This window comes from Pinus tabuliformis, chromosome 3_2 (genome assembly GCF_031772625.1).
Source record: "Pinus tabuliformis cultivar Carrire ecotype Pingquan chromosome 3_2, CPIR1, whole genome shotgun sequence".
NCBI classification, from domain to species: domain Eukaryota; kingdom Viridiplantae; phylum Streptophyta; class Pinopsida; order Pinales; family Pinaceae; genus Pinus; species Pinus tabuliformis.
Window position 1 is genome coordinate 124459919 of NC_142302.1, and position 14814 is coordinate 124474732.

The 14814-nt window shown below is 43.0% G+C and overlaps 1 protein-coding gene across 2 annotated transcripts in view; it reads right to left on the reverse strand.

Moving 5' to 3' along the window:
* Positions 1-14814, reverse strand: part of CYP59 (cyclophilin 59) — a 305441-nt gene that overhangs the window by 75694 nt on the left and 214933 nt on the right. The gene's annotated exons all lie outside the window — the stretch shown is intronic.

Below are 14814 nucleotides of genomic sequence, written 5' to 3' on the forward strand. Positions count from 1 at the left end.
ACTCAATTATGGTAAGGTAAACTATTTAATATACATACCCTCAGTAGGATACAAAAAAGCAATTTAAGTCAATAAAAATCCTCAATGACATGATAGTCAAATAGAGTATTGGAAAATAAACAGTGTGAAAATAACTAATATCAATCATCAAGTTGTCTAAATAAGTTAGGCCCATTGATAAAGCCTTTTGTGTGGGAAAACATTGGCTTAATTCTTGTATTCCTTCAAGTAACAACAAATCAAGCAAGATATATTCTTAAAAATCAATTTCCAAGTCTTCAAGAAACTCATAACATCACACTTATCATTGTTTTCCAACATCTTAAGGCCCTTACTAACACACCTTAATCAATTTCAAAAGGGCCCAAAAACACAGTTAAAGATCTTAATCAAAGCAATAATTTGATATGCATTACATCAAGAGGCAAAAAAGTGAAAAGAATGTAAACAAGAGTTATCAAGATGTTTTTAGTTTGATTCCATCATATGTCCTTACAAAGGAAGACCAACAACCCAAGAGACTCAAATATCAAGAGATTAAATGATGCTTCAAAAGAAAATATATAAAAGAAGTCTCCTATTCAACCATTGGAATAATTATTACAATATTGTTGTCAAATACAAAAGAAAAAGATGGTGTTCAAGAATATGGGTGATGAACAAATGGGCAATATTACTGGCATATTTGAGGCAAAGATATACGTCAAGGATTCCAAACCAACAGGGGAAGATGACCATATCAATCTTGAGATCAATTACTAGATTCAGCACCAACAATGTCAAACCGCACAAGACTAGATATCAAACCTCACACGCTGATTTTTTCCATATCTTCATAAACTTTACTGACCTAGTAAGACAAATGGAAATGGGGTGGTTGCAACTGTGAGATGTGTTTTCTAAAAAGTAATCTAAAGCAACTTGTGACTGTCAAATGCCCCTACCCAAGAGATATCAACATTATCATAACTAGCGAAACAAACCAATTTGAACTAATTTGGGAGGTTTCCAATCAAAACTGACCTCCTAAACTGGAAGTATCCAGTTTTATCCTAAATATGTCAAAACCCCATGATTCAAGATAAGGCTAGTCAAACACAATGACTTTCACCGGTTTGTATCAATGAATATCCTCCCCCCAAAAAAGCCATAAATGAAATAAAACAAAAAACCTTCGACTTCCTTAAAACTTAAGTTTCGATATATTTAATAATTACCCCATTCTATAATGGATTAAATGCAGTTGCTTCCACTCCCATAGGATATGAACATTCCCATTGTGTTGGAAAATGCAATGTGGCAGCTCTCAATTCAGATTTTCCTTGTTCCTTAATACTTGCTTCTGAATCTTATTTATCTTCTTGTGTTTCTTTATTAGATCTTTTCATCAAACAAATATCAATATCAAAACAGTAAAGACAATGGACACAAATATTAGGCTCCAAGCCAGGGAAACACCCCTACAAGGAGGAAACACGGAAAACTCTTCTCTTGTTATAGAAATTGCTTCAATGTAATGTTCCTAACTAGGATGAACAATGATATACAAAGCAAATAAACAACCAACACCCAGAAACGAGAAACAATCAGCAAACACCCATATAAACACTGTAAATCTGAGCCATATTATTAATTCTTTTTGGAGCAAGTACAATGGTGATGGAATGGTGCACCTAGGCTTGTCTCAATGGGCAAGCATGAAAAAACCCAGCAAAGTAAACAACAGCCCAAGTGTTGCACAACTGCTGCTCCAAAGATGAACTGCACTGCCTAGAAACTATGCTGCCTGCTGGAAAGGAAGTGCTGGAAACTCCATCTCCCATTCTCAGAAAATGTTGCAACTTCAACTCTCAGGTCCTCAACCAAAACCCAACAAAATCCAGAAAAGGTTTTGCCTAGTTCAAACCCCCAGAATTCGACCCCCCAAGTACCATGTCGTCCTCCTCAAGCTGGGAAGTACGGCCTGTCTGTAGCTGGCTGGAAAGGCCCTCCAAATCACCCCCAAATGCTGAGATGCTTCCCTCTAAGACTTTCCCCACTTCTCCAGGCTATCTCCAGCTCTATAGCTTCTTCCTCCAACTCCCACGTGTGCCCAATGATGGCCTTTAAGCAGTCCTTAGTGACTATAAATCGAGTTGCCCAGATGCAGTGATCTCCCAGTCCAAAACTTTCCCCAAAAGGTTGATCCTCTGAAACTCCAACTCCCAAAATTTCTCGACAAATGTTGCCCAAATGAACATCCAAGCAACCTCTGCGTGTTCCCCTCTTGGGTGCTCCAGAAGTACGCACTGACTGGATCGAAGGCTGAGTGATATAGCTGTAAAACTCCTCTGGCTCTCCTCCAAAGTAGTACGAATTGTCTTCCTAGGGTGGCACTCGAGGTCCCCCGAAGAAAGGTTGGGTCTCCCGGCTGGAAAACTCAATGCTAAATAGTTGGTAACTCAGCTAAGCAGCACAAGCAACACAAATGAGTTTGATAGACAAATGATACCTTGGGTTGGGGAGTTCCTCCTCCTTATAACTTCGTGGGCCTTCCTTCCCCATGTGGGCCCCTCTCTCTCTAGCCATTTGATTTCCCCTCCAAGGCAATTTGAATTGCCCAAGAGTCCAAATGCATTTTTCCCCCACCTGGGTGGCCGCACCTTCCACTAGCGATGTAATTCAGCCCCCCTTTTCTCCTAAGTTCCTAAGTCAAAAATGTATGTGCTCCACCTTTACCAAAAATTATTCAAAATTGTTGGAGACTAAACCTGTTACAAATATTTTTAGGAAGGGACATTACAGTGCTCCGCTCCCAAATGTTGCCTGCCCTCAAGCAACCTTAGTGATGGATGCTCCAAAATGTGTTCACCCTCCCATGTGGCATCTTCATCCAGCAAGTTCTTCCATCACACCAAAAAATCCCTGATGGTCCTGCTCCTTAGCTTCCTCTCCCGAGTCTCCAGGATGGCCTCTGGTTCCAAAACCAAATGTCCCTCATCATCCAGTGGGGGTAACTCTACAATTGTTGTCACCTGTTGTCCCAACACCTTTTTGAGGCATGAGACATGGAAGATGTTGCGAATCCTACTCCCTTGAGGAATCTCCAGCGTGTAGGCCACCTCTCCAACTCGTTTGACCACCCTGTACGACCCATAGAAACGTGGTTGTAGCTTCTCGGCCCCTTTTTGCTTCAAGGTAGACTGTCTATATGGTTGTAGCCAGAGATACACCAAGTCCCCCTCCTCAAAATGTCTCTCATTCTGATGCCTGTCAGCATACATCATCTACTGATTTTGTGTTGTCACTAAGTTTTCCTTGAGAGCCTTGAGAATGTCTTAGCTCTCCAAGATCCAATCTTTGGCCTTTGGGGCCTGGCTGTCTCCAAAAACAATGTCAGCAAAATACAATGCATCATAACCATACAAGGCACGGAAAGGGGTCATATCGATAGACATGTGATGGGTGGTGTTGTAGCAATACTCGCCCAAGTGCAGCCATCGAATCCAAGCCCTTTGTTGCCCAGTCACATAGTTCCTGAGGTACCCCTCCAGCCACTGATTAACTCGCTCGGTCTGGCCATCTGTCTGGGGGTGATAGCTCGTGCTAGGGGTGAGCTCACTACCAACCAATCTGAAGAGTTCCTACCAAAATAGTCCCATGAACCTTCTCTCTCGGTCACTCACTATGTTCTTAGGAAGCCCGTGTAATCGGAAGACTTCTCTGAAGAACAGCTCTGCAGCCTGTGAAGTTGAATACCGCGTTGGGATAGCAAGAAATGGGCATACTTAGTCAACCGATCAACTACCACATAGATGCAATCCTTACCCTGCACTGTGGGGAGCCCAATAATGAAGTCCATAGAGATACTCTCCCACTTCCCCTCAAGAATAGGAAGCGGCTACAATAACCCAGCGGGGTGGATTAGCTCCCCTCTGTTCCTCTAGCATGCCTCACACTCCTGTACGTGCCTCAACATGTCCCCCTTGAGGCCCTTCCATGTGAAACGCTCCCCGACTACCATGTATGTTTTCCTGAACCCCTAATGCCCTGACAATGGCGAGTCATGTCCTGCCTGGAGCACTCTCTCCCTCAACTGCAAGCTAGGTACCATAAATATGCACCCTTTGTAGTAGATGACCTCGTCCATCACCCGGTAGCGCTCATCTATGTGTGTCCCCTCCAAAATCTCGCATGCCCGCCTGTCTTTGGAATACTCTACCAACAACTGGGCCTTCCAATCATGGCAAATGCTCATGAGGGAGAGGTTTGCAAGTCTCCTAGATAAGGCATCGTTCCCTACATTGTGTTTGCCCCGCACATACTCTATGTCAAAATCATAGGCCTACACCTTGCTGACCCATCTCTGTTGTCTATCATTGAGGCCCTGCTGCCCCATGAAGTGGCGAAGACTGTTGTGATCGGTCTTCACTCTAAATCGGTTACCCACCAAATACTATAGGAATTTCGCCAAGGCATGCATAATGGCCAACATCTCCTTGTGATATATAGAATACGACTTCTCATGGGGTAGGAGCTTCCAGCTCTCAAGAGCAATAGGGTGACCATCCTAGGATAATACTACTCCATCCCCTCTCTTGATGCATCATAGTCCACGGTGAAGGGCTAGGAGAAGTCCAAAAGTGCCAACACTAGACAACTACTCATCAACTCCTTGAGGTGATCAAAAGCTGACTGTGCTCCATCTGTCCATGTGAAGGCCCCTTTCTTAGTCAAATCTGTGAGAGGAGTTGCTAACTGCAAAAATCCCTTGACAAACTTCTAGTAATACGTGCAGATGCCCAAGAAGCCTCTCAGCGTTGTCACATCTCTAGGTACCAGCCAGTCTCGAATAGCCTGTATTTTCTCCTCATGTATCTTCACTCCATCTGCGCCAATAATGTGCCCCAGGTAGAGCATCTCATGTTGAAGAATCTAGGGCACATGTAGTTAATGAGATTCTTTTGGACTTGATAACTATTTGTGAGGCATTTTAATTGTCTTATTAGCATGATCTTCCCTTTGACATTATTATAGTGTGTGTTTCTTATTTCATCAAATAGCTATCAAAAACAACGAGACAAGTACACAAGAAGTTGGCATTCTGCCAAGGCCAAAACCTCTCCCTCTTGGAGAGGAAAACCCGCACATAATTCTTCTTATAGAGATTCCAATTGACAACAACCAAGACCATGACCCTTGACTTACTATGCCACTCTAAGACCAAGACACCAATCCTCTTCTTCATCATTATTGAGTTCATCATTACTGCATTACTAAGATCTTCCTCGCTTCTATCATTACTGAGAACATTATTGTGCCTTTATCGAGATACTCATTATGACAGTGAGATCATTTCTTCTACACCATTACTCCATCTTCACATCGTCTCAACTGCACCATCATTACTGTATCATCTTGCTGCACTACTACAGAGATCTTCCTAAGATCATAGTTGTGACTATACTTAGATCATGACTGTGTCTTGATGTTATGCCGAGACTGTATAATCCTCTCCATTGTAGATACATCAAGACTGTGACTGCGTATATATATAAGTTGAGACAGAGTATGACTGAGGTTCTTTGTATGCATGCCGAGACTGTAACTTTCGAGACAGTAGTCATTGAAAACTAGAAGAGATCGTGGTCATGAGACTAATATATTTTACTGTGATCATCACCGAGGATAATAGAGGTATCCGAAGTCCTTTTTCCAACAAAACATCACAAAGAGACCCGAGATTATGTGTCATTGTGCTTGCCACCGAGATCCTGTCACTGTGCTTGCCCGAGATTATGTATCACCGAAATTTCAGAGTGATCCAAAGTGTTGTGATCCAATATGTCATCCGAGATTCCGTAGTGGACTTCCGAGAAATCTCAAACAAGTCCGAGATTCTTCTTGTACTTTTGCGGATACCCCAGCTGGGTATATATAGGTGTTATGTCTTCATTTTGAGCCGACTTGTCCAGGTGAATCGTTGTGTCTTTTATATGAGCTGACATGACATCAATATATATATTTTGAGGCCGACATGATGTTCTCTTCATTGTTTTTCTTGCAGTCTTCTTCTTTGAAGGATGGTGCTTGTCTTGGAGGGCTACTTGACACTAGGTTGACCCATGTACATTACATAAATGCTCAAGAAGAGCTCTTTGACATGATTTTGATTCTTTGACTTTCCTAGACCTATGGAATGAGCAAGAAACTCATTCATATAATTTATAAAAATAATATTTATTTTTCTTGACAAGTACAAAGATCAAAATTACATTGACAAATACCGAACCTAGTTACACTTTTCTTCAACATCTCAGTTAGGCCAAACTCACATTTGGATAGTTTGGCATAAAACTGTTGTTCCTTCAGAATGCGCAGTACCTCCTCCAAGTGTTGGAGGTGCTCCTCCCAAGTCCTATTGTATATCAATATGTCATCGAAGAACACCAAGACAAACCTCCTCAACTGCCTCCAGAATACATGGTTCATACATGATTGGAAGGTGGTTGGTGTGTTGGTCAAGCCAAAGGGCATGACCAAAAACTCGAAGTGCCCATAATGACACCGGAAAGTTGTCTTAGGGATGTCTTGATCCCTCACCCTGATTTGATGGTACCCCGAACGCAGATATATCTTAGAGAAGTACTTAGCTCCTCTAAACTCATCCATCAACTCATCGATGCGGCATATGGGGTATCGATTCTTCAATGTCTTCCTATTGAGCACCCAATAATTGATGCACATGTGCAAGGTTCCATCCTTCTTCTTCACCAGTACTACTAAAGAAGCAAAGGGACTGGAACTCAGCTTGATGTGGCCCAATGCCAACAATTCCTTGATGGCCCACTCAATCTCGTCCTTATAGGCCTTGGGGTGCCTATAAGTGGTGGTAATCACTGCCTGCACACACGGCTCCAACTTGATGGTGTGCTCAAATCCCATGTCTAGTGGTTGCCTTGGTGGAATGTCCCCAAACACCACTGAGTATCTGTCTAATAGTGCCTGTATATCTGGGGATGGTGGTTGGGTCTGTCCCCCGGCCTCTTATATCCTCAACTCTACTACCCACATTATGTCTCCATGTCGCAAATCTGCCTCCATCCTATGCTCTAAAACTTTCTGCGGTGGGTACGAATGCATGCCTCTGAGGACCACCAGCTTGCCATCTGGCCCAGTGAACTCCATCTCCAACTTTTTCCAATCAGTGGTAACTCATCCAAAGGAGTATTGCCACTGTATACCCATCACTATGTTGGTGTCTAGCACATCTACCACAAAGAAATGGTCTGTCATTGAGTAGTTCCCCATGGTCATGGTTAAGGCGGGAACATACCGAGTGCACTACATGGTCCAGTCACCTGGCACTAGAACTGAAAAGCCCTCGAACTCTATCGTGGTGATGCCCCTCCTCTTAAGCAACTGAGCATCAATGAAGTTGCGGGTAGCCCCATTGTTAACTAATATTGAAACACGCTGCCCCTGTATGGTACCTCGAATCCTCAGCGTCAGAAATTTGCGGACCCCACATAAAGAATAAAGTACCCCCCTTGACGGATCAAAAGGTGTTCCCCCCTGTGGAGGTGTTGGTGGTGGTCCCCTCTCTGCAAGACTCTCACCATCTCCCACACCACACTCTAGCTCCACATCATCCTCCTGATCGGTATCTGAGAAGACCTCGCTATAGTGGCCTTTGACAGCTCTACATCGATGGCCTAGTGCCTAGGGCTTTGGACATGTAAAAGACATACTTTTCTTCTCCTGGGGTCTTTCCGAGTCTCATCATCCAACTACCCACATCCATGGGCTGCTCTCTGTGGTGGTGACCTAGTATCACTCCCCTTCTGAGGGTAGGGAGTGCGTGCAGGGACAGGCGCTCGTATCTTGTGGATGGCCCCCTGCAAATCTCTAGCACATGTCACTGCTTCCTGCAGCGTGGAGGGTCTACGTGACTTCACCAGTCCATGCAGGGGCTCGAGCAGGCCCTCTATGAAGGTGTCCACCCTCCGAGCATCTGATAGGTTCGGCACCATCACTGAGAGTCTCAAAAACTCCGATATGTACTGCTCTATGTTACCCGTTTGTCTGAGTTGGGTTAGTTCCCTGAAGAGAGCTTCTGAATCCTTCTGGTCAAATCGCTCCACCACCCTCCTGTTGAAATCCTCATAAGAAGTCACATTGGCATGCCCCAAGGTAGCCAAGCCATGAAACCACCAATCATGGACTTCCCCTTCCAAGTGCAGTGTAGCCATCTTGATGGCTTCTATCTCCGTCATCCGGTTGAGTTGGAATTGAGTGTCAATCTTCTTTACCCAGGCCTGAGTTGTGCACTTGGCAGAACCATCATATGTGGGGAAGTACATTCTCCCAATAGTGCACTGCAACTCATAGTTGAGTAGCTCTACATGCCCTATCCCCCATATTTCTTGCCCTTCTCATTCTGCTTAAGCTTGTAGAAATCTCTGAAAGAGAGTGCCTCCCTGAAGTCTGCTCCCATGGACTGCCACTCCCTAAAGTGCTCCCCCATTGGTGAAGGATCTTCGACCCCTGTTGGTTCATTCTACGCTAAAGGCACGAAAGAGGGAAGTGTAGCTCGAGTTGGCCCAATTGTTGATGGAGGTTGTGCAATGGGTGAAGGATGGTCGAATTGTTGAGAGGCCCCTGAAGTCTCTCCAAGTAAAAACTCCCTATGAGTGCTTCTCTCTCGATTCTACATCTTGATCTCTTCTAGCATCTCCTTTTGCCCCTTCACTAGATCACTCAAAGCCTTCAAGAGGATGTCAAAGGCCATCTCCTCCCTACTCTTGGGCCCTCCAATGCTCTCTGCTACCATTGTCTTTCGCCTGTCCTCTGTGTCTGGAGCGATCTCCAGCTCCCTTTCTCTGCTTTGGTACCTCTGCCTTTTGTATGTAATATTTTGTTGGTCCTCTTCACTCATAGGAGAAATTCCCCACAGCTGAGCCAAGATCTGGGCTCTGATACCACTATAATGTTCCTAACTAGGATGAACAGTGATATACAAAACAAATAAACAACCAACACCTGGAAATGAGAAACAATCAGCAAACACCCATATAAACATTGTAAATAAGAATCACCTGAGCCATATTATTAATTCTTTCCTGAGCAAGTAAAATGGTGATGCAATGGTGCACTTGGGCTTGTCTCAATGGACAAGCATGACAAAACCAAAGTGAATAAACAACAGCCCAAGTGTTGCACAACTGCTGCTCCAAAGATGAACTGTGTTGCCTGCTGGAAAGGATGTGCTGGAAACTCCACCTCCCATGCTCAGAAAATGTTGTAACCACTGCGCCTTCGGGTCCTCAACCAAAACCTACCAAGACCCAAAAAGGGTTTTTCCTAGTTCAGACCCCCAGAATTCGAACCCCCAAGTACCACATCCTCCTCCTCACACTGGGAAGTACGTCCTCTCTGTAGCTAGTTGGAAAGGCCCTCCAAATCACACCCAAATGTTGAGATGCTTCCCTCTAAGGCTTTCCCCACTTCACCAAGTTATCTCCAACTCTATAGCTCCTTCCTCCAACTCCCACGTGTGCCTAGTGATGGCCTTTGCGCAACCCTCAGTGACTGTAAATCGAGTTGCCCAAATGCAACAATCTTCTGGTCAAAAACTCTCCCCAAACGTTGATCCTCCTTTGAAACTCCAACTCCCAAACTTTCCTGGTAAATGTTGCCCGGAGGAATCTCCAAGCAACCTCTTCGTGTTCCCCTCCTGCGTGCTCCAGAAGTACACACTGGCTAGATCGAAGGCTAAGTAATATAGTTGTAAAACTCCTTCGGCTCTCCTCCAAGGTAGTACGAATTGTCTTCCTAGGGTGGCACGAGTCTCCCGCCTAGAAAACTCGATGTTAAACAGCTAGTAACTTGGCTAAGCAGCTCAAGCAACACAAATGAGTTCAATAGACAAATGATACCTTGGGTTAGGGAGTTCCTCCTCCTTATAACTTCGTGGGCCTTCCTTCCCCATGTGGGCCCCTCTCTCTCTAGCTATTCGATTTCCCCTCTAAGGCAATTCGAATTGCCCAAGAGTCCAAGTGTGTTTTTCCCCCACGTGGGTGGCCCCCACCTTCCACTAGTGATGTAATTCAGCCCCCCTTTTCTCCTAAGTTCCTAAGTCAAAAATGTATGGGCTCCACCTTTACCAAAAATTATTCAAAATTGTTGGAGACTAAACCTGTTAAAAATATCTTTAAGAAGGGATATTACATTCAAATGGGACAACAAAGACCCAAACCCTAGACCAAGTCCTCCTCCAACTACCAAGTCAGCCCTTCAAGAAATCCTTTCAAGTAGGTCAGATCAAAAATGTTTAATCCTGCCTTAACCAACTTCCACCTACAACTTCGACCCCCAGCTTTGACCTTGCAAATTCAACCTGCAGCTTCGGCCCTGTAGCAGCTACAGAAATCTTAATCTAGCTTTTCAAGAGATCCTCTAAGCAAGACAAATCCTTCCAAGGTCAATGAGGTCAACACGGGATATATGCTCTTTTAGCAACTTGATATTGCAACTCGCTCTCCTACAATTCGGACTTGCAATTTCGGCCTTCCTAGAAGCTGTAGAAACCCTAGTATTTCGCACGTGTGAGAGAGATACAACCCAAAAAAAAAAATCCTTCTTTCCTTCTAGACCTTCGCTCTGCTTTTATTCTTGCTTCCCAGCTATAGGATGAACTTTTTTAGAGATCGAACTTGTGAGTAAGTGAGTGTCAAATGAGGTCAAATCTACTCCTTTATATAACCTTTCCAAGGAGTCAAACTCCCTTCTTTAGGCCAACTTGTAGTTGCCAAGGCCGACTTGTACTTTGGAGGTTTTCTTGACTTTCTAGACACAAAATAAATTCTTCTACAATTTGCATTTTTCCCGGAACAGTCTTGTAAACATGATGTTGACTCTCGTGACTCCTGACAATATATCCTATGACTTAACAAACCCTAGAAGCACAGAGAACATGCTTTTACCTAGACAACCATCAATGAGGAGCATGAAATTGATGCTTTAAAATAATAACTTTTCTTCTTCCTTTTGTTTGTTACATAAGATACATATTGAAATGAGTGCAACAAAAATTATGAAGACCGAAACTAGTTAAATTTCCAACACTCCCTCTTAACTAGGGAGGTATTCAATTTCATAAATGTACAACTAGTACACCATCATTCTCAAATTGAAGAGTTCTCATAAGAATACTCAGATTGATAAGCCAATTATGTCATGTCCCTTCCTAAAATAACTTTCGCTAAGAAGATTCACAATTTTGCATTTTTGGCCATTGTGAGGGACCCACATATTTTTGGAGGAAATACTTAAGAGAAGGGAGGTCAATATTACTTGGTTAGTGGAATGTGGGGGTCACCCTGTTAGAGAGAAGTTGAATTGCTAAGGTGAGGAGGCTGAAATATTAGATGGAGGGACCCACATGAGGAGACAAGGGGGGAATTATAAATAGGAGGATGGCAACTATAGGGGCCTTTTGACAATTTAACATTTACTTGCACCCAACACGCTTGAGCTGTTTAGCCAAGTCTGCAACCAAGATTCTCAAGTGAGTTTCTCAACCCTTGCTTCGGTGGACTTCGAGTGCCAGCCCAGGAAGGGAGGTCGATTTCCTTGTGAGCCTCTTCAACATCAGTTTCAGGCAATTTCATGGTGGTTTCATGGCAGTTTCCAAGGCACAGTTGGGGAGTACGAATTGCTTGGAGAGGCCAGCATAGAGCAGAAGTTTGGTTCAGGTTTCCAGGCAATCCTTGCCACACTATTGGCTAGAGTTTTTTAAGGAGAGATCTGCCAAATCCGGGAGGAGTTTTGTTGGAGCAAAGAAGCCATCTGGGTGACTGTGTGGGCCTGTGTAGGAGGCTTTTCTGGGCACACGTGGGAGCTAGAGGGGTGACCATTTGGGGAAAATTTGAGTTGGGGATTTGGGGAGTTTTCTGGAGGGGTCAAGCCTTGGCATTTTGCAGCATTTTGGAGGGTTGAATCAGATGACTCTTTAGGTGGGCCGAAATTACCAGTCAGTTGGAGAGTACGTTGAAATTGGGGTCAATTTCAGGGGTTAGAAGTAGGTCAAACCCTTTCTGGGTTTTGGTGGATTATTGGAGAGGAGTCGAGGATTAATTTCTCAGAATTTTTTGAGCACCAGAAGAGGGTCAAATCAGCCATTCTTTGCAGCCAACAGTTTAGTTTCTGAAGGGCCAACGCAAAGCTATTGTGGGGGCAACTACCTAGCAATTGGAGCAGTTGATTTCATCATTTGGGCTTTGCTAGCTTGCCTTGGGCAAGCCCAGGTGCATACATTCCAAGCTTCTATTGTACCCCATCTATTTATAATAAAATGGCTCAGTTCAGCGCAATTTTTGGTGTATTTCCTGGTGTTTAATGTGTGAAATTTTTGTGGGTATTTTTGCTATGCATGCTTTGTTTATCACTGTTAATTTTCCTTAGGGATATTACAAATTGTAAGCATCAACATTAAGACCAGCACTGTCTTTGAGGCCTAACTAAACAAGCTCCACTTCATTCAAGAGAATTGTGCTGGGAGACTTATGTGTGATACCGCACTACCTCTACAAGGCACATGTTGAAATGTGTAACTAGGTTCATTCTTCATAATGACATGTAATTGTGACTTTTGTAAATGATGTAATGAAGAAAATAAAGTTATTTTTGTAAACCTTGCTTCATGGGTTTCATGCGCAAGTGATTTTATTTTAGATGGCTCCCATTGAGAGCCTTAGGATTTGTCATTAAGGTCAAAGAATAAATGTCATGTATGAAGAGCTTTTCTTGAGCATATGTAAAATGTATATGAGTCAACTAAGTGTCTAGTAAGCCCTCCAATAATAAGCACAGTCCTCTTCTCTTGATGTCAGCTTCTATATTGGTGACAAATTCATGTCGGCTCACATTAAGGAGCCCCACCCATTCAAATGCTCATGACAACTTGAGTACATGGACGAACCACTATATATAAGAGGCTAGGCTCTTCGCATAAAGAGAGAAAAAGATCTTCGCATATCTCTGAATTTTCGGGAGAAGGAAAAGAGACTTGGGTTACCTTTGTTTCGGTGAAGGCTACAAGGATGCATGCTACAGTTCTGTAAGGGAATTCATATCCCTCTTATCTAGAGATCACAGTAACAATGAAGAAGAAGTTTTAGTCTTTCTGAGGAGAAACTACAGTCAGAATTTCGGTGGTCTCTCACTGTGATTTCGGAAGACAAAGACAGTGAATAATTCGGATACCTCCATTTAGGTGGCCTAGTACAGAAGACAAGTTCATATAGGATAATTCAGTAACATTGTAGCGGTGTTGAGGAGAATCCATTGTTCGTAAGATAAGACGACTATGTTTTGGTTCAAGTTTTGTTTAGATAAAGAAGCCTCGATGTTGCCACAGGGAGAAGGATCCAGTGTTAATATGATATTACAGTAATGGATTTCAAAGCTGTCTCATTGCTATCACAGTGAATGTCTCTAATAATGTAGTCTTAGCAGTGGAAGAGGAATCTAGAAGACAAAAGCAGAAGAGGACTCGTGTCTTGATCATGGCGTAGCTAATAGGTCAATGTCTTGGTCTTGGTATTCGTTAATTGGAAGCTCTATAAGAAGAATTTGTGTGGGTTTTCCTCACAAAGAGTGAGAGGTTTTGGCCCTGGCTCATAGCCTACATGTTGTGTCTCTTGTCTATTTACGTTCATGCATTGGTTACTGTTTGATGAAGAAGAACACTAAGAATCTAACGTAAAAAAGATCCTAATCTAATCAAGAAAATCATTCACAAGCAGTCACTAATAGAAGAGAAATCAACTAACACTAATGCCCTAAATTTCTCAACAACACATACCCCATCCAGATGTTCACGAGGTATGTCCTTTTAGGACTATTCTTATCTTGGATTTTTATCCCTTAATCCTTAAACAATATCAGTCCTCTTCGACCACTCTTATCTTGGATACTTGTACCATCCTCAAAGAGTGTCGATACCTTTCCTTTCTTGGATGCTCTATCCTCAAGGAAACCATAAATGCTTATCCAATCCTCCACCATTCTTTCTTCAAGGCCTTCACTTAGACTTACGATTGTTAGTCATGGTCAAGTGCATGACACATGAAGAAGAGAATGCACATATGATGTCCAACATCACTCCCTCTCAACTAGAGAGGATATCCCTATTCCCACTTGGTCGAGGATAGATCATTGCTCCTATCTCAAGGAGATTCCTCTACTCCCTCTCAAATCTAGAGGAGATTCCAGACTTCCTTTCTATTTGGGAAGTCAACACCACAAGCCTTATAGCTTGTCTCCATAAGAGAATCATCTACATGTTCTTCATAGTTGCATGGCTCCTTCTTTCCTTTGCATCTCATTACATCAAGTTTGCTTCCTTCTGAGGTATCGCGGAGCCATCATCTTTCTTCAAAATTGTGATAGGATCCAGGTCATCAATCTTGCACATCACTTTTATCTTGTTATCATTAATGAAGGCATTATATTAAGTCTTTCCAAACTTCAAGCTAATCATAGCTTCCTTATGAACGTGATCTCCTAGTTGTTGTACAAACTTGACCTTCAGGTTATCTTCTCACACTGCTACCTTTAATCTCAAGATTGAAACATATTGACTTCATAATTGTCAAGACCATATCTTCAATTCATGCAGTTCAACTTACCACAGCTGTCATCATGCATTCCTACAATATCCTTCCAGATCGCAAAACAATATGTTAACCAAATAACCAATAACAAAAATATTAGACTTACCTCATTATGATGGCTTTCTCCTCAAGGCATCAACATCCTCATGGTCCATCT